Source organism: Megascapheus bottae, chromosome 30 (assembly GCF_031878675.1).
Source record: "Megascapheus bottae isolate mThoBot1 chromosome 30, mThoBot2.hap1, whole genome shotgun sequence".
NCBI lineage: Eukaryota > Metazoa > Chordata > Mammalia > Rodentia > Geomyidae > Megascapheus > Megascapheus bottae.
The window spans coordinates 6,271,603-6,290,001 of record NC_143538.1 but is presented as its reverse complement, the minus strand read 5'-3'; positions in this window follow the sequence as shown (position 1 = coordinate 6,290,001).

Genomic DNA, 18,399 nt, shown 5'->3' with positions numbered 1-18,399 from the left:
TATAGATTAGTCTCTGTGAAGATGAAGATATGTATATCTTGGACCTTCAGCGAGAAAACAACCACTGCATGCTAATGGTTCACATCTGTAATCCTAGTTGCTCAGAAGACTGTGATCTGATGATCGCAAGTTCAAAGTCAACCCAGGCAGGTAAGTCTGTGAGACTCTTATTTGCAGTTTTCCAGCAAAAAAACCCATCACAGGTGGAAGTGTGGCTCAAATGGTAAAGTGCCAGAGGCCCTGAGTTCAAGCTCCAGTGACAAAAAACGAGTTCTGCTCCATCGTTTATCAAATGCAGGTATCACGGGTCATCTTGTAATCCAAGCCCCTTCTTTAGATGAAGATCAGTGAGTACAAATGCAAATGTCATCTCTAGGTTTGCACAGAAAATCTCAGAGTTGTGTCTCAAAGTCAGATTTCTTTCTCATCAGTTCCTCTTTAGTCCCCCATGTTAAACCTCGAGTCATTACAGTAATGTCTCTTCCTATTTACACATGTACTCTGGATATGGAATTGTTCCTTCGTGTGTGTGTGTGTGTGTGTGTGTGTGTGTGTGTGTGTGTGTGTGTGTATGTGTGTGTGTGTGTGTGTGTATGTTGGGAAAAGAAAGAAAAGAAGGGAGTAGAGGTGGCTGTGTGCTTGGAATATGTAAGAGATCTGAGCATGTGAGAAGCTTAACAAAAGACCTCAGCTGCCATGACTAAGAAAGGCTGAGCTATTTCTTCCACTTAGACCCACCTCATATAATACATTCATGCGTTTAATTGTTACAAAAACCATGTCTCCTTGCAGTTTCCCGCCCTTTTCAGGGAGGAAAGACATTTTGAAACTGGGATATATTATAGAACTGAAGGCTGTGGTGTTATACCAGGCCTCAAAACACATTGGATTCCAGGCAGTCACTCACAGACTTTATAAAGGAGGGAACTCCAGGGGAGAAACTCACAAGCATAATGTCTCGGAACATTTAAAATACTATTTATTGAATTGAAGTGAATATTATTGGGGGTTGAATGAAAAGGAAATATGAGTGGGTGTGTTTTTCTTGTTTTTGTTTTTCTTTTTGCTTTGTTTGTTCTTCCTGTCTTTTTTGGGGGGGGTGGGGTGGGGTGTGCAGAAATGGTGAAAGGAAAATATAAACAAATACAAGTGCAGGTACTCAGTAGACAAAATGTGGAAAGTGAACTATGCAACTTGTGGGCAGGGGCAGGAGAGAAAAACTAGGGGAAAAGTGAAGAAAAGAGGTAACATTATCCAAAAAGAAATGTTCTCAATTACTGACTTATGACATGTTCTCAATTACTGACTTACTGACTTATGACCTTTCTGTACAACACCTTATTCATAGCAATAAAATGATATTAAAAAGAAGAAAAGAAACACTTGAAAATTCGTGGTGTGTGTGTGTGTGTGTGTGTGTGTGTGTGTGTGTGCGCGCGCTCACTCTTGCCCTGAGATTTGAACTCAGGGTCCTATGTTTCTGCTTGTCTCTTTGGATCACAGCTGGCACTTTACCACTGGAGCTATTCCTCTCCTTTTTGTTTCTTTTCTATAGTTCCTCCCTCCCTCCCTCCCTCCCTCCCTCCCTCCCTCCCTCCCTCCCTCCCTCCCTCCCTCCCTCCCTCCCTCCCTCCCTCCCTTCCTTCCTTCCTTCCTTCCTTCCTTCCTTCCTTCCTTCCTTCCTTCCTTCCTTCCTTCCTTCCGCTGTTTTATGCTGTGCTATCTTTGTCACACAAATGGCTGAGCATCTGTGGTAATAGCGTTGATGAGTCTCTAGATGGCAGTAGTAAAGTCACAGCGAGAGCTTTGCCACTGGAGCAGAACCCACAGAAGGAAAACCTGAAGGAACGAGTCCCTGCGCGTCTTGGTGTTTTACTCATGAGTTATTTCCTTCAAGTACTTCCTCTAGGCATAACTCTCTAACTCTCGTATGCAGGCCAGCAGTTAATACAAGCTTGTCATCTTCAATGCACACGAATTGATTTATGGAGCTGGTAATATTTGCTCACTCTCCTTTTTTTTGGCCATGATTTATGTAAACTCTCCAACAAATTCAAATTTAATAATAATAAAAAAGGACTTTGCACATTGCTTCAATGAAGCAAGATTCATCATCTCCAAAAAAAAAATCACTTGCAGTGTGTCTAGGATTAGTGCAAAAGTGGCAATATCTGTGACTGGATTTAATTAAAAGCAACAAATCATTTGCTCAGTGGTAGCGGATATCCCACACAACTGACTGGATACATGGTGATTTAAGGAGCCAATATTTGAATCTTAAAACATTTGATTGCATCAAGGTAGCTGAGATGATGGTTCTGCTTCCGCTTTGTTTGACAGGGTACCATTTGAAGAGGCAATGATTCTTATTTGACATTGGGATCACAGGGACCAACTGATGTACAGAGAAATGAAGTTGGATGGCGTCTTTCCCTTTAATTACAGTCTTTGGAAAAATAATGTATTTCTATGGATGAAGATTAGAAACATAAAAAAGATTTTTCTGGGGAGGCTATTTCCCTCTAATGATCAGCGAGGCTACACAGCTCTCTCATGCAGGATGACAAAGTAGGCTAAAAATGTGCAGAGATTTATGAGTTGCTATTCGAGTGCCATCCATCTTGTACTTGGAATTCCAAGAAGACAGAGTCTTTCAGCATTCTCCCCTTTTCGTTTCTCCTCCCAATTGGTGCAAGGATAGCTTAAGCCTGATTTTCACGAGTTAGAGAGTTGGGAGAAGGGTAAAGTTTTGGGATTTTTTTTTTTTGGTCGGTCATGGGTCTTGAACTCTGGGCCTGGGTGCTGTCCCTGAGCTCTTCAGTTCAAGGCTGGTGCTCTATCACTTGAACAGGATCTAACTTTGAACTTGCCGGCCTTCTGCTTAGCACTTGTAAGGCTGAGGCCTGGCAAGTTAAAAGCCAGATCTTGTTTCAGAAGGAAAACAAACAAACAAGAGGAAAAAATGGAAAAGAATTACATTCATCTGAAAGACAGGTTTTTCAGAGATTTGTAAATGCCCCGAGCAGCACCCTAATTTTTAATTGCTTCTCTCAGCCTGATATCCCTGAATTCTTGTGGGGTCCTAAAAATAGAAGCACTCCTAACCTCCCTAGACCTTCCCAAAACATGTTTGTCACCACCTAAGAATATTTTATTAGAACATCTGTCGCCTGACATTTGGGGGGGCAGGAACAGGGGAAGGGTGGGAGAGTGACATGAAAGGTTAGAAGTAATATTAAAACTTGGTTTTTAGATCCCAGGCCCAAGCTCCAAGAGTTCACATATACCCCTGTATGCCAAAGAAAGAGACATGTTGACAAGAAGAGAAAGCTTGCATACATGACAGCTAGAGGAATACAGCACTCCAGTGCATCTTTCAGCCATCTCCAGCTGTCTTCAGGAATAGACATTTGTTTCTATTAAGTAGAGAGAACGGAGGGCAGGGTGTGAGAAAGGTGTGCATCATACTTCCAGCAGGTTTGGGGTGGTCAGAGGTGATGCAATAATAAGAGTCTCTGAAAGCTGGCAGGATGGGCTGGACATTCTTGGCTTCCAAGATAGCTGCTCTTGGCCTTTGAAGCAGTTTTATCTTTTTTTCCCAAAATGAAAAGAAGAAGGCATTCAGGCCTGGAGTTTAGCCTAGTGGTAGAGTGCTTGCCTAGCATGCATGAAGACATAGGTTCAATTCCTTGGTACCACATACATAGAAAAAGCCAGAAGTGGTGCTGTGGCTCAAATGGTAGAGCTCTAGCCTTGGGAAAGCCCAAGGACAGTGCTCAGGCCCTGAGTTCAAGTCTCAGGACTGGCAACAAACAAAGAAACAAAGAGACAACAACAACAAAAAAGTAACGAAGGTGGCACTGCTAGTCTGAAGGACACTTTGGGCTTTCTTATCACAATTTTCTGATGCTGTCTAGGTCTGTTCTTCTGCAAGGTAAAGAATTAAGAGACAGTCACACCTCGAGAGACCAAAGGAGGCATTCTTAGGAGAGGAACACAAAAGAGTAATAATACCTATGACCATGTACCTGACCATATTGAAAAGGAATTCAGGAAATGGAAACAAGAGGGTTTTTTTTTCATTGTTGCTGTTTTTGTTTTCTTTTTCTTTTGTCTCATTTGTTCATTTATCTGCCTTTGGGAGGGTAAAGGAGGACACAGAAGTGGAGGGACAAAGGATAAACAAATACCGCAGTGGTCTTCACTGAGCACTGTGAAACATGAATCCACAACTTGGGGATGGGGACCGGAGGGACAAACTGGGAGAGAACAAAGGAAGGAGTGACAGTGTTCAAAGGAAATATACTCTTCATCTGATTTAGGTAATTGTCACCCCTCTGCACACCACCTTTACAATAGCGATTAAAAAATGCACGAACAGAAAAGTGTTAAGAGGCAAAGGGGTCATGAAATGTGGCTGGGCAGGAAATTCAGTGAAAGTATGGATTCCCCCATAGAGAAAGCTCTTGAAGTTCTGAGTCCAATGAAGTTGCCTCGGGAAAGGGGGAGAGTATGAAGTGGCCTTTATGCTTTATTAACAGTTGGTCAGTGAGAGCCACATGTGTACTTACATCCCTTATCAGTCTCTGCCCCTGGGCAGAAGCATGGAAGTCAGTCCCATTAATTACGCCCAGTTGTCCACAAGCCATTACTTCACTATTGAGGTAGGATTTTTTGAGTAGAACCCATGGCATTATGGGAAGAAGAAGTGCCATTTTGAGCAGGAGTCTCAGGCATTATGGGAACAAGAAACTCCATAGTGGGCCATGGGTTGTCTTCTGCATCCTGGCTTTCCCACGTTGTCTCATTGGTCATTTTCTATCACCATCTACCTAACAGTTCTCCTTTCTTTCCCTTGGTGTTTATGGGTAAACCTTGGCCTGAGGTGATGGGTGGCAAAATCACTGCAGGAGAGATTGGCACAGAGGAAAGGGTTTGAAATGTGAAGTCAATGTTTCTTAGCCAAGAGAATTCGTTCTGAAAGTGGTCTTTGGATGTCTTGTTTCCATGCAAATGATAACTTCTGTATCCTAGGGTCTAAGAGGGGTGATTTAGGTTATGGGGTTTTGTGTGTTTCAGCAATGTTTTCTCTCTTTGGGCCTTGTGGGTAAAAATCAGATCTGTTTTTCATACATAGCATACTGAACATTTGGTAGCAGTTATTTGATTTTCTGCTTTCTATGCACAAAAAATAAACCAATTAATAAATTCCACAGGGGTCAGGAAGTTGTAGTTCTTTTTTTTTCTGATGTTTTTCAAAGGCTCCAGCAGAAAGATCCAAAACATTGAAGCTTATTAATAACAGCATTTTTTCATGATGTAAGGAAATCTGATGCCTGATTTCAAACCCAGGAACTTGGAAATGCTTGCTAAGTAAACCAAGAGGGTAGCAGTCTATCTACTTATTTTGTGACCTTTAAAGTAATAATTAGTGGATCACCTGATTCAAACTCAAAGACAGGAAAAAAAGTCCAGATAAAAAAATAGAAATGACATAGAAATTGCTTAGTTCTAGCCTTTTATTCTGATTATGTCATCAGCTTAATTATGACTTGAGAATTTTTTAGGAACATAATTAATTTAAACTTTCAATCTAAATTTCAGATTTTCTTCAGGAGTTACTCTTAAATCTTTTACACAAAATTAGGTTTGTTATGATTTCATTGATGCATAGATTTGAATGTATTATTTTTGCCAGTCTTGGGGCTTGAACTCAGGGCCTGGGTTACTGTCTTTGGACACTTTTTGCTCGAGGCTAGCACTCTGCCACTTGAGCCACAGCACCACTTCCAGCTTTTTCTGTGTATGTGGTACTGAGGAATCAAACACAGGGCTTCGTACACGATAGGCAAACACTCTACCAGTAGGCCATTCTCCCAGCCCCATTGAGTATTTTTTTTTGTTTTTAAACTTGAAACCTGTAAAGGTAGAGATAGGGGATATAATTATAATAGTTCCTTATTTGTATCGAGTAGACATTTATTTAAATTCAAATTGTCCATAATTCTTAGACAAGGCAGATGACATTAAATACTTCATTTCTTTATTAAAAAAAATAACGAATCTTGCTTGGCACTGGTGGTTCAGGTCTGTAATCCTAGCTACTCAGGAGGCTGAGGTCTGAGGATCGTGGTTCAAAGCCAGTCCAGGCAGAAAAGTCCATGAGCCTCTTAGCTCCACTTAACCACCAGAAAACTGGAGGTGGAGCTGTGGCTTCAAGTGATAGAGCACTAGCCTTGAGCAGCAAAGCTCAGAAAGAGTGCCCAGTCCCCAAGATCAAGCCCCACAACTGACAAAGCACAAAAAAACAAACAACAAAATCCCACTAAAATAAAATAAATAAAATAAGATAAAAGCAAAGCATTGAGGGCAAATGAGCAGAAAAGATGGGAAATATGATCATAATAATCTACATACTTGTGTGAAAATGGATCAAAGAAATTGATTATGGAAGAAAGCAGGAGTTTAGCCTAGTGGTAGAATGGTAGAAGTGATGCTGAGGCTCAAATGGTAAAGTACTGGCCTTGAGAAAGCCCAAGGACAATGCTCAAGCCCTGAGTTCAAGCCCCAGGATTGGCAAAAAGAAAATAATAAAATAAAATGCATGCTGCTGATCAAGATGCGTTATCTATAAGTGAATACGTTAAATGAAAAAAAAACCAAAAATGAAGCATTAAATATAGGCCTGCTATATTATGAGTGATACTTCTACTTACGATTATTTTTGTTGTTATTGTATGGTTAGTTAGGGCAGAAGATAGACATTTGTGGCTTTCTGAAGAGTATAATCAACAGCAGCATTGTTGCATGATTGGGAGTGGGGTGTGTGTGTGTGTGTTGGTCACTGATCTTGATTTCAGGGTCTGGGATGTGTCCCTGGCTTTTTTGCTGAAGGCTAGCCCTCTACCACTTTAGACCACAGCTCTACTTCCAGATTTAGCTAGTTTCATTGGAGATAAGAGTCTCACAGCCTTTCTTGGCCAGGCTGGCTTTGAACTATGATCCTCAGATCTCTGTTTTGATGGTGGGTAGGAGAATGTAGTGTTGGCAGTGCAAATAAAAAAAATTCAAAGTCATCCCAGCTTGCTGTGTTTTGAATACAGTCCTTTTTTAATAGAAAAAATTGTGTCCTTCCCTTTTTTTCTTTCTTAGTAATTATCTTAAATTGAAAACTGGACCTTCTCATAAATAAGGGCTCAAGCAATCCCAGAAACTATATTAAATAAAGAACATATAACCAATTCCGCAGATAGTAATTAGTTGTAACCGTTCACTATAATGTAAAATGCATTACTTTTCAAGAGTCCTAAAATTAATTGTATTCCAAATTAGTTTCCATCTTAGGCTGTCAATTAACTTTCCTTTCTACAAATCTTTTGCAGTAAGAGCCATTTTTTTCTAATCTGTTAAGAAATAGCAGGGTAACCATCGCATTATTCTTACATCAATAATCATATATATTTTTTAATTACCCAGTTTCTCTCCCTAACGAAGAAATGGATTGTTCTCCAATTATAAATGTCTGTCATTGTCATCTCCCCCATGCACGAAGCCAGTTTAAGAACTGCCATTTCCACTGAAGCCTCTAACTTGAATGGTTCCCAGGGCAATAACAGAGAGAAATTGTGAGAAGAACCGAAGAGGTTTTGGATAAGTAGGTTCATGAGCTGAGCAAGACAGGATGGATTTCTTTATTTGCGAAACTGAGTATTGCTAAATAACTAGCAGAAGAAAATGGTTCTGGCTTGGACTCTAGCTTTTAAGAACATGGGGGCTATGCTCTTGAGAATTGGGGGTCTATGTCATCATTCCACTGGTCTTTGTGATCTGCTGGCCTTGCCTCATCTAAGTGATGCTAGTATTAAATTAAACCTTGAGAACAGAGCTCAGTGGTAGGATACAGCCATGCATGAAGTCTTTTAGCTTGATCTCCAGCACTGAAAACAAAATGTATCATGAAAGCCCTAGGAAAACAGAAAATGGAGAAACATGTTTATTTTTTTAAGTTAAAATAATTTAGTTGTATGTAGGGGATTTCAATGCAGCAGGTTAAATTATGAATACAATGTAGCTTGACCAGTGTCAACCAGAAGATACTTCTAAAGACAACAAAGAAAAAAAATATGTAATGGCATAAAACAGCTATAATCAGGATAGATAGGACGTGAAATTCAGAAACAAGTCATTTCAAATGTGAACAATTTGGAATATAGTGACTAAAACACAGAAGTTGCATTAAAAAACATTTTAGAGCTGGGTGCTGGTGGTTCACGCCTGTGATCCTAGCTACTCAGGAGGCTGAGATTTGAGGATTGTGGTTTGAAGCCAGCCCAGGCAGAAAAATCCCCATGAAATTTGCATGTCCAATTAATCACTCAAAGACCGGAAGTGGCCCTAGGGCTCAAAGTGATAGATTGCTAGCCTTGAGCACAAAGATGCCCAAGGACAGTGCCCAGGCCCCATAATCAACAAAAATAATTATTATCTTTAAGCAGTTGTATAAAGGAGTTACTATGAGTTTACGATCACTGTCACCGCTTTCAACTTTCTCACCCACCCCTCCAAACCTACCTCCTTCCCTAGTTATCTTAATTTTAGGTTATATATTGAATTTTTTTGACAAAGCAGTTTGTGTGCACGCGGCATCTTGATCTCTGCCGTCACTTCAACACCTTCACCCCCTCGTCTTTCACCCACCCCTTCTATTTCTTAATTCCATCGTTTATGCTGTGAATTCTGGCCTGCATTCTCCCCCTACCCACCGTGTCCTTTCATTTAGACCCTGCATTTTTGGATGCCTTGTCTCTAAGAACACAGCTTCAAATACAAAGAGAAGTCGACCGCTCTTGGGGTGGGCATGAGAGAAACCCATGAGAGTATCCCCAATTTTCTAAAGAAAGTTGGAGAAGGAAAGTCAAGCTGAGCCAAGTACAAAACTTACAGTCAGACCAAGTGTGGGAGATGGAGAAGTTCAAGGAATCCCTGCTCCCCAAAGCCAGCACAATCCATAACATGAATAGGAGTACAGACAGAACATCAATACTATTCCAAAAAAAGCTTATGAAACTGCCAAGAGAAATAGGGAAATCCACTCCTGTTCAGAGACATCCCTCTGTTAGTAACGGGACAAAATCCAGTAGGCAGGAAATTAGCAAGCATACGCTGTCACAATGATGACAGCCAGACAGCTGCGGCCTCATAAGAGTCTAATGGAGCTGAACACTTTCTATTGCCTAGTATTTTACGCAAGTATTGTATCTGTCCTATATTTAGATCCGTAAATACCATTGGATTAGAATAGCCCAAAGTGTTCAATGCAGTCATCTAGATTTGTCCCACGGAACAATAGGCTGTGTTATATAATTTGTGGGTACGCTAGGCTACCCCAGGAAGTTTTGTTTAAGTCCATGGGGTGTGTGGGGAAGGAGGATATGATGGAATGCTTGCTGTTAGACTGTGCTCTCGCCTCATCTCCTGGAATCTCTCTCGACACATCCTTTCTGTCAGGGATGAGAGCAGAAGTACCCCCAGAAGTGGGTTTAGTTGACTCCTGAGTATTTTACCCAACAGAACACCCTTTTTTGGATATTTATATAGAAAATTCAGCCAGATAGACCACACTCAGAGCCATAGAATATATATATTTATATTTATATGTATATGTATACTTATATAATATATATTTATAATATATATTGAAGAGAGTAGAAACCAGGCAAAATATGCTCAGGGTCATAAATGAGGATTTAGATTTGAAATCAATTGTCAATAGATAACTGGACAATTGTCAAGCACTTAGACATTTAACTCTACATACTTTAGGGAAAAGACTGATCCGAAGCAAAGAGAAATTTAAAAAAAAAGTGTACTGAGTAAAATAAAATGATTATTTAGGGAGATATTTGTGACATTGAATATATATTATATATTAATATAATGTATGATATGTATTGTAATATATAGTAATAATATAACTTATATATCACATGTTCATGTACTATATCAATATATAATATATTGTATAGTGTTATATAATATATGGTTATATATTAGTGACAATATACAAATATGAAAACATGTAATAATTCATTACAATATAATTACAATATATTACATTAATATATTTAAAATTAGAATACAAAATTAATATGCTTGCATATATTATATAATATGGTTTATATATTGTTAATACTATATGATAACATGTTATATTATTAGTCATAATGTATTATTATATTATGTATTACATATTAATATAGCATATAGTATGTATATTAGAAAAGAAAGATTTGAAAATCATCAATCTAAGGCTACTCCTTATTAAAACTAGGGAAAGAGGAACTACATAAGCCTAAAGGCAATTGAAGCATAAAACCCTAAACATGAGGCCAGTAATCAATGAAACTGAAAACAAGAGAGGAATGGTGAATGCCAACTTAAGTAACACTTGGGTCTTTGTAAAGATCAATAAGATTGATGAGCCAATTAGTCATGCCAACCATGAATAAATCAGAAACATCGAAGAGCGGTTATCAGTATTCCCTTGAGAGATGGCAGACTTTTAGGAAGAATTCTCAGCTCACAAATGTGTTAACCTCTAGAAAGTGGAAGGAATTTTCCTCGCATAGGTCCCAAAATGCACACAAGGAGACTCAGATCATTGGCGTAGGCCTAGAGTAACTGTTTAGCAACTCTATTATATTCATGAAAGATACTGGGTAATTGACAAGCTTCCACAAAAGTATTCTGTGGATGGGGATGTTTCTGCTGCTTTCTTCTTTTCTTCCTCCAATTCTTTTTCGATTTAACCCAAAAGCTCATGTCTGTACTCCAGAAAAAAAAAAAGAAAAGAAAAGAGCTGAAGTACTTGCTTTGCTTTCCCCATGGCTGTGCAATCCATCTCTCTCTGACTGTCACCATTATTCTTCACTGGTCTCTTCCTTTGACATATGGAAGCAAGTAACTGTCGATGCCAAGTGCAGCCCGTAGAGTTTGAACCCACTGCCTCTGCCTCAAAGTCTGCTTTCATTAGATGAGCAGAAAGTGAAGTCTTTTATGGGATGACATGGCATATCTTATAAAAGTCCCTCGCAAAAATCCAACACAAAATTGAACAAAAAAAAAAAATAGGAGCTGAGAACCAGGGGCCGGTGGCTCACGCCTGTAATCCTAGCTAGTCAAGAGGCTGACATCTGGGCGAGGATCCAGGAAATCTGTAAGACTGTTATCTCCAATTTACTAGCAAAAATAAAAAGAAAATGTGATGTTGTGGCTCAGGTAGTAGAGCACTAGCTTGAGGGGGAGAGCAACCCAGAGACAGTGCCTCGGCCCTGAGTTCAAGACCCAAAACTGGCACGTGCCAGTGTGATCAATTAAAAGTATCACAACAACACTATAATACACGTTATTCTACCCTTTCGCTCATTTGAAAGGTTTATAACAACAACAAAAAGTATGCCATCTAGAAGGAAAAAGCAAAGATTACTGGGAATCTTTCCGAGTGACAGACTTTTCACGTTTTTCCAGTGACTTATTCTTAGACGTTGCTTGTATCTCCTAACGGCAGAATGGAGTTTCCACACAACCTCATATCAGGGTCAAGCCCAAGAGAGCAAGAAAGAAAACCAGACAGAGTTGCTGGTGCAGAAAAGCCAAAGAGCTAGTGTCTCCTCTGAGAACAAAATGTTCCCTTTTCTTTCCAAAGACACACAGTCAGGTGAGGCAAGTAGCACAATCACTGGTTCAAATTCAGTTCACAGAGAAAGAGAACATTCCAGAATATCCTCAAGTAACTACTACAAGGGCTTAATGGCCAGAGAAACCAACAGCATATCATAGGGAGCATATAGCCTGGTGCATGTATGTGTGTGTGTGTGTGTGTGTGTGTGTGTGTGTGTGTGTGTGTGTGAATCACATACAGTTAAATAGCTAAGGAAAGCACATTTGCTTAAATGGTGATACAATTTGGAATTGTGTCTTAAGTACTACTGTACTGTGAAATTTCAATTAGGAGCTAAATGCTGGGTAATGGGCTGTGATGAAAGACTTTGTCCACCTATTAGATTATGTACTCACGGGGCGGGGTGGGGGGGGGAGAGAGAGAGAGAGAGAGAGAGAGAGAGAGAGAGAGAGAGAGAGAGAGAGAGAGAGAGAGAGAGAGAGAGAGAGAGAGACAGGGAGAGGGAATCAGAAGGAACAATGATCATGATATTTCGTCTGGATTAAATTATAAACATTCTCATGTCTTTCCCTGGCCTGTGTGCATAGGGCATGTGTCTTGACTGTATGGGGGTAAAGTTTACTGTGTCTCCTCATGAATGTGGTACACAAAAAGTACTAGCTGTTGTATAAAGTGCGGATTTGGTTGTCGGTCAGGACGTGGGATGTTTCTACAAGCAGGACCCACTTTGTCCCCCTATGCCCCCTCCTAAAAGGCACCTCACTTGTGACACCCTATCAGGGTGTGCGTGTTGGAGAAGCCTCATTGTTCTACTGTGAATCACAGCACTCCCAGAAGCAGCTTCCCCAGCACGGCAGCGGCTTAATCCCAGTACGTTGGTTCTGTGCCTGGGATTGCTGGACCCAGGGCTGGGGGTGGGGGGGAGACAGTTATTTTCTCAGCCCAGCGCTGGCAGCTTATGCCTGTCATCCTAGCTACTCAGGAGGCTGAGAGATGAGGATTGTGGTTCAAAGCCAGTCTGGGCAGGAAAGTCCCATGGGACTCTTTCATCCAGTGAACCACAAGAAAACCAAAAGTGGTGCTGTGGCTTAAAGTGGTAGAGTGCTAGTCTTGAGCTGAAGAGCTCAGGGACAGCGCCCATACCTAGAGTTCAAGCCCCCCGGAAAAAAAGAGTGCTCTCAAGAGTTGGTATATCATATCGCTTACCTTGAAGCCAATTTAAGATCTATCTACCTATCATTTATGTATATATTGTTTACCTACTGATCTATTATCTACCCACTCCCTATCTATATATCTATTATCCAACATCTATCCACAATCTAGCTATCATCTGACTATTACCTATCATTTATCTATATGCATATCTACATTATTTATCATCTATCTATTATCTACCATCTCTCTCAGCACCTGGGCACACTGTCCTTGAGTTTTTGTAGTCAACTACTCTCTACCACTTGAGCCACAGCTCCACTTCTGGCTTTTAGGTGGTTTCTTGGAGATAAGAGTGTCACAGAATTTCCTGCCCAGGCTGATTTTGAACAATAATCCTCAGACTTCAGTCTCAAAAGTAGTTAGGATTATGGGCGTGAGCCATCCGTACCTGGCTTTGTTTGTTCATTTATATATCTATACATTCATTTATAATTTATTTACACATTATTTATTCATTTACTTTTGGCCAGGATTATGAGGATGATGATGATGATGATGAACATTTTCTCTCCATTTGTCTGGCCCCTCTACTTGATCTCTTCCCCCCTTCCCCTGCCAGAGAAAGCATACTTGATCATTTTTGGCATTCATGTGTTGAATTGTTGTTTGTGCCCTGAAGAAGTCAGGCCATTGCAATCCTCCCCTGTGTATACCATACATTTGTTCATGCAAACATACATACATACAGTCCTGTATATCTTTCCATATATTTATGCTTTAGATCTAGCTTCCACGTATTAGAGAAAACATGAGCCCTTTGTCTCTCTGTGCCAGACTTCTGTCATTTAACATAATGTTCCCCCAAGTCTGTCCATTTTCCTATAAGTGACAACATATTATCTTTCCTGATAGCTGAATAAAATTCTAGTGTGTGTGTGTGTGTGTGTGTGTGTGTGTGTGTGTGTGTGTGTGTGTACAGATGTTCTTGAGCCATTCATTCATTGTAAGGCACCTGGGCTGTTTCTATAACCTGGCTTTGGTGACTAAGGCAGAGGGAACATAAGTGAAAGTGTTTTTAGTTGTTCTGCCTTGTAATCTCTTGGATAAATGCCCAAGAATGCTATGACTGGATCACAGGACAGTCCTGTCTTTAGTTTCTGGAGGGCCCATCAGGTTGTAAATGCAGTCATTAGAATTTCATGAAAAATGGATGATGAAGAATGACTTTGTCGCAAGGGAAGCGCTGTCTTCTGGTGGCTGCATTCCTCTGGTGTCTAGAGGAGGGGAGAGCTTTCTCTCTCTCTCTCTCTCTCTCTCTCTCTCTCTCTCTCTCTCTCTCTCTCTCTCTCTCTCTCTCTCTCTCTCTCTCTCTCTCTCTCTCTCTTAATGTTCCATAGCAATGCCTGAACAGGAACTCAGGCTTTAAGCCACATATTTGGGTGATGGAGAGCAAGGACTTTCTGCCTAAGTAACCATGGCAACCAGCAGGGGATGTTAGGCATTGGGGCATGTGTTAAGTGTTTTACACACATTTCATCCTTATCATGTTCTCATGGCAACCCCGAGACAGCCCAAGAATAGAGCCTCCCTGACAACCAGATGAGGCGACAAAGCTTTGGGAACACGATGGAGGGTCACTCACTCCAAAAAGATTTTGATTCTTTAGTCTAAGCGGTTTGTCACCTCCACCCTCGTCCTTACACTTGGAAACACTCTGGTCCAGGCAGGGTCTCGAACCTCACAAGAACCTTTTCCCATCAGTCACAGAGGGCTTCCACCATGTCCAGTTGAAGATGGAGATTTGCTTTCTTTGTTGAAGTGCCACAAAAGGCTGCAGTAGAATCAAAAGTCTGTCCCGGATGTCGATATCAAGATTATCAGAAGGCTTGGAAGGATCATCTGGCACTAATAAAATACAGTTGCACATTCATAATACACACCTGACAAACTTATTTGTGTGTGTGTGTGTGTGTGTGTGTGTGTGTGTGCGCGCGCACGTGCACGTTGGCCCTGGTATTTGAACTCAGGGTATGAGCACTGTCTCTGAGCTTCTGTGCCCAAGGCTAGCTACTTAGTGGAGCCATAACTCCACTCCTGGCTTTTCTAGGTGCTTAAGTGGAGATAAAGAGTCTCACAGACTTTCCTGCCCAGTCTGGCTTTGAACCATGATCCTCAGATCTCAATCCCTGAGTAGTTAGCATAATAACTGTGAGTCATTGAAATCTGACCAAGTCTATTTATTTTTAAATAACAAGACACCTTCTGGACTGATTCTTTTGATAATCAGTGGGACAAAATTTATGGATGATCCATGAAAAATAATGAATGATGGAATTCCAGGAGAAATGGGGTGTGTACTACATGTTCTGTATTTTCCCCACAGGAAACATGGAGTCGTTATTTTAAACAGTTTCTTCTGGCAGATAATATGGTGTGCTTTGAATTCCTACCTGGCCTCTTTTGATTTCTGGTGAGGAAAAATAGATTATACATAGAAATGAATAGAGGAAGGTAGCCTATGTTACCAGATTGTGCATTTGTTTGCTTGTAGTTCATTTCTTTGTTATTCATTCAACATCTATTTTATTTATTTGTTTGTTTATTTTTTAAAGGATGTCAGGTAAGTTTCCAGGACCTGGAAATTCAGTCACAAACGAATAGCCAGTGGGGAAGAGGGAGGTAGAAGAATAAGAGAGTGATTATGTCCCGAGTTCTTCAGTGGTCACGTCAAGGACAGCAGAGAATGCAGTTGTAGTGCTTCCAGGATGGAGAATGTGGGAAAAAACAGTTGCCTCCATAGCTTCTGTCTCTATAGAGATGACCTTGGATCTTGACATTGTAGGAACAGATGTTCACAGAACACCTGGATCCTCGACTCAGCATCAGGGAATGTATTCTGTACCTTCAACTGATTTCCTAGCTTCTGTGTGTGTGTGTGTGTGTGTGTGTGTGTGTGTGTGTGTGTGTGTGTGTGTGTGTGAATCCTGGGGCTTGTACTTAGTTTCTTTAGCTCAGGACTAGTGCTTACTGGGCCTGGCTGGTTCTTGTAAGAACAGCAGAGCAGGATGGGAAGGGTAAAGGCAGGAATGGCATTTCTTTTTTCCTTCCTTCCTTAATTCCTTCCTTCCTTTTCTCCTTCCTTCTTTCTTTTTGTGCCAGTCCTGGAGTGTGAACTCAGGGCCTGGGTGCTGTCCCTGAGCTTCTTTTGCTGAAGGCTAGGACCCTACCACTAGAACCACAGCACCATTTCTAGCTTTTTCTGTGTATGTGGTACTGAGGAATCGAACCCAGGGCTTCATGCATACTAGGCAAGCACTCTACCTACCTCTAAGCCCCTCTAAGCTGGAGTGGCATTTCTAATATCAGGGGTGTCTAGCCATGCTCCTCAGCCTCTCCACAGACAGAAAGGTGGTCAAGCCATTTAGGGATCATCTTGATATTTCACAACATTCCCTAGATTTGATGCAGCCCTGGATTCAGCCAGCACAATATCCATGAAAGAAGGAGATTTGTGTCTTTTGACTCCTCAACCCCTTGCACCGTGGCTTCCCTGGACGTATTCAACATGGGAAGCATGCACATTGCAAACGATCCTAGCCCCCTCCAGCCCCTCTCTCAATCATCCTTGCTTTTATTTTTTATTTTTTGCTAGCTTCCTGCCTGCTTCATAAATCACGGTGGTATGCAAATTGAAAAATCTTCTGCCTGCAGCTCCAGGCGAGATCATCTACAAAAGTAGATTTCCATGGAAACCAAATGTGAAATGCAAGGAGAAAGAGAGGGAGGAGAAATTAGACAGGCTGCTGTGTTTCCATTAGAGGTTCTATTTCCCATCAGCCCCCTCTTCACATTGCTTTAGTGTACTCACTGTTAGACTGGAGTGCTCTCGCTCTCTCTCTCTCTCTCTCTCTCTCTCTCTCTCTCTCTCTCTCTCTCTCTCTCTCTTCTTCTACGAGTTCAATTTATTCAGTCTGCAAAAAAAAAGACTGATTTATTTAGAATGCTTACCTTTGTGAAGAAAGCTAGTCTAGGAAATGGTGGCCATTTCTCTCTCCTTTTGTTTTAGTCACTAAGAGAATAAAAAGAACTTTCCTCCCTGGAGGAGAAATGTAGATAAAAACTATATAGGAAAGAAGCATTGCTGACGGATGGCTGCCACATACCATGTAAAGATGACATATTATAGTTTTGAGGTGGCATAGCATATGAATCTGCTAGAATTGATATCACTAAATCCCACAGCCTGAGGACACTGAACAATAGAAATGTGTTCAGGATCAAGATGAGTGCATTCATTGTTTTGGGGTTTTTTTGTCGGTCCTGGGGCTTGAGCTCAGGACCTAGATGCTATTCCTGGGCTTCTTTTCCTCAGGCTAGCACTCTACGTCTTGAGACACAGATCTGCTTCGGGCATTTGGGGTAATTTATTGGACACAAGAATTTCCCAGACTTTCCTGCCTGGCTAGCTTCAAATAGTGATCCTCAAATCTCGGCATTCATTATTTCCTTTCTCTTTGCCTCCTGCCCACTTGTACCTCCCCCCCCCTGCACCTGAAGTCTTTCTTTTCTGCTTTACATACCTGGTGTTCTTTGTGTATCTGTATTTTCCTCTTACAGGGACACTGACCAGCTTCAATAAGAATCTATCCTGATACCCCAATGTCTCTCCGTTAGCTCCATTGTCTTTCTTTTTTTTTTTTTTTTTAAGGACCCTATATCTACACTCAGTTCTATTCTGAGGCACTGGGAGTTAGGGTTTCAATGAATAAATTATAAGAAGATATAATTCAGCCCCCCACAGATTCCATTTGGAGAAGATAGTTTGGAATTTCGTACAAAAGGCCAGACAGAATCTTTCTTTGAAAACAGATCTGATGAACAGCACATTGCAGCCCAGAGCAATGAGTTCCATAAGGGCCACTGAAGGGGCTTCTGTGGTTCTTTCCTCCTAGCCCAGGCAGTCCATACTTTGTGAAACATCCCACAGGAATGATCTTCTAGCCAACTCTGGTGACTATGTGGTGTCTCCTAGCAACTTGGAAGGCTGAGATCTAAGGATCGTGGTTTGAAAGCCAATCCAAGCAGGAAGATCTGCGGGGGGGAAGCCAGATGTGGGGCTGTGGCTCAAGTGTTAGAGCACTCTCCTTGAGCACAAAAGCTCAGGGATTGTGTCTGGCCAGGCTGTAACTCTCTGGAAGAGAAACTTTGAGCTGATACCTTGAATCAGCCGTGTGTGTGTGTGTGTGTGTGTGTGTGTGTGTGTGTGTGTGTGTGTGTGTAAAATCGCCTTCATGTTTACAAATAAAAATCAATACTTCTAATTCTACCATGAATTCATTCTCTGGTCTCTCCTCTCTGGTACAGCCATTTCCCAAAGAGTGTATTTGCATTCGTAGGGTCATATTAAGAAGACTGAGCAGCTTCTCACAGCATCTGCTCTCCTGCAAGCAGGAAACAGGACTGAACTTAATCCGGAAGGAGGCGGCTGTTGGCTGTATTTGAATCCTGACTCTGAATTTACTGGAAGAATGCAGCTCAGACACTTCAAAGGCATCTGTTGT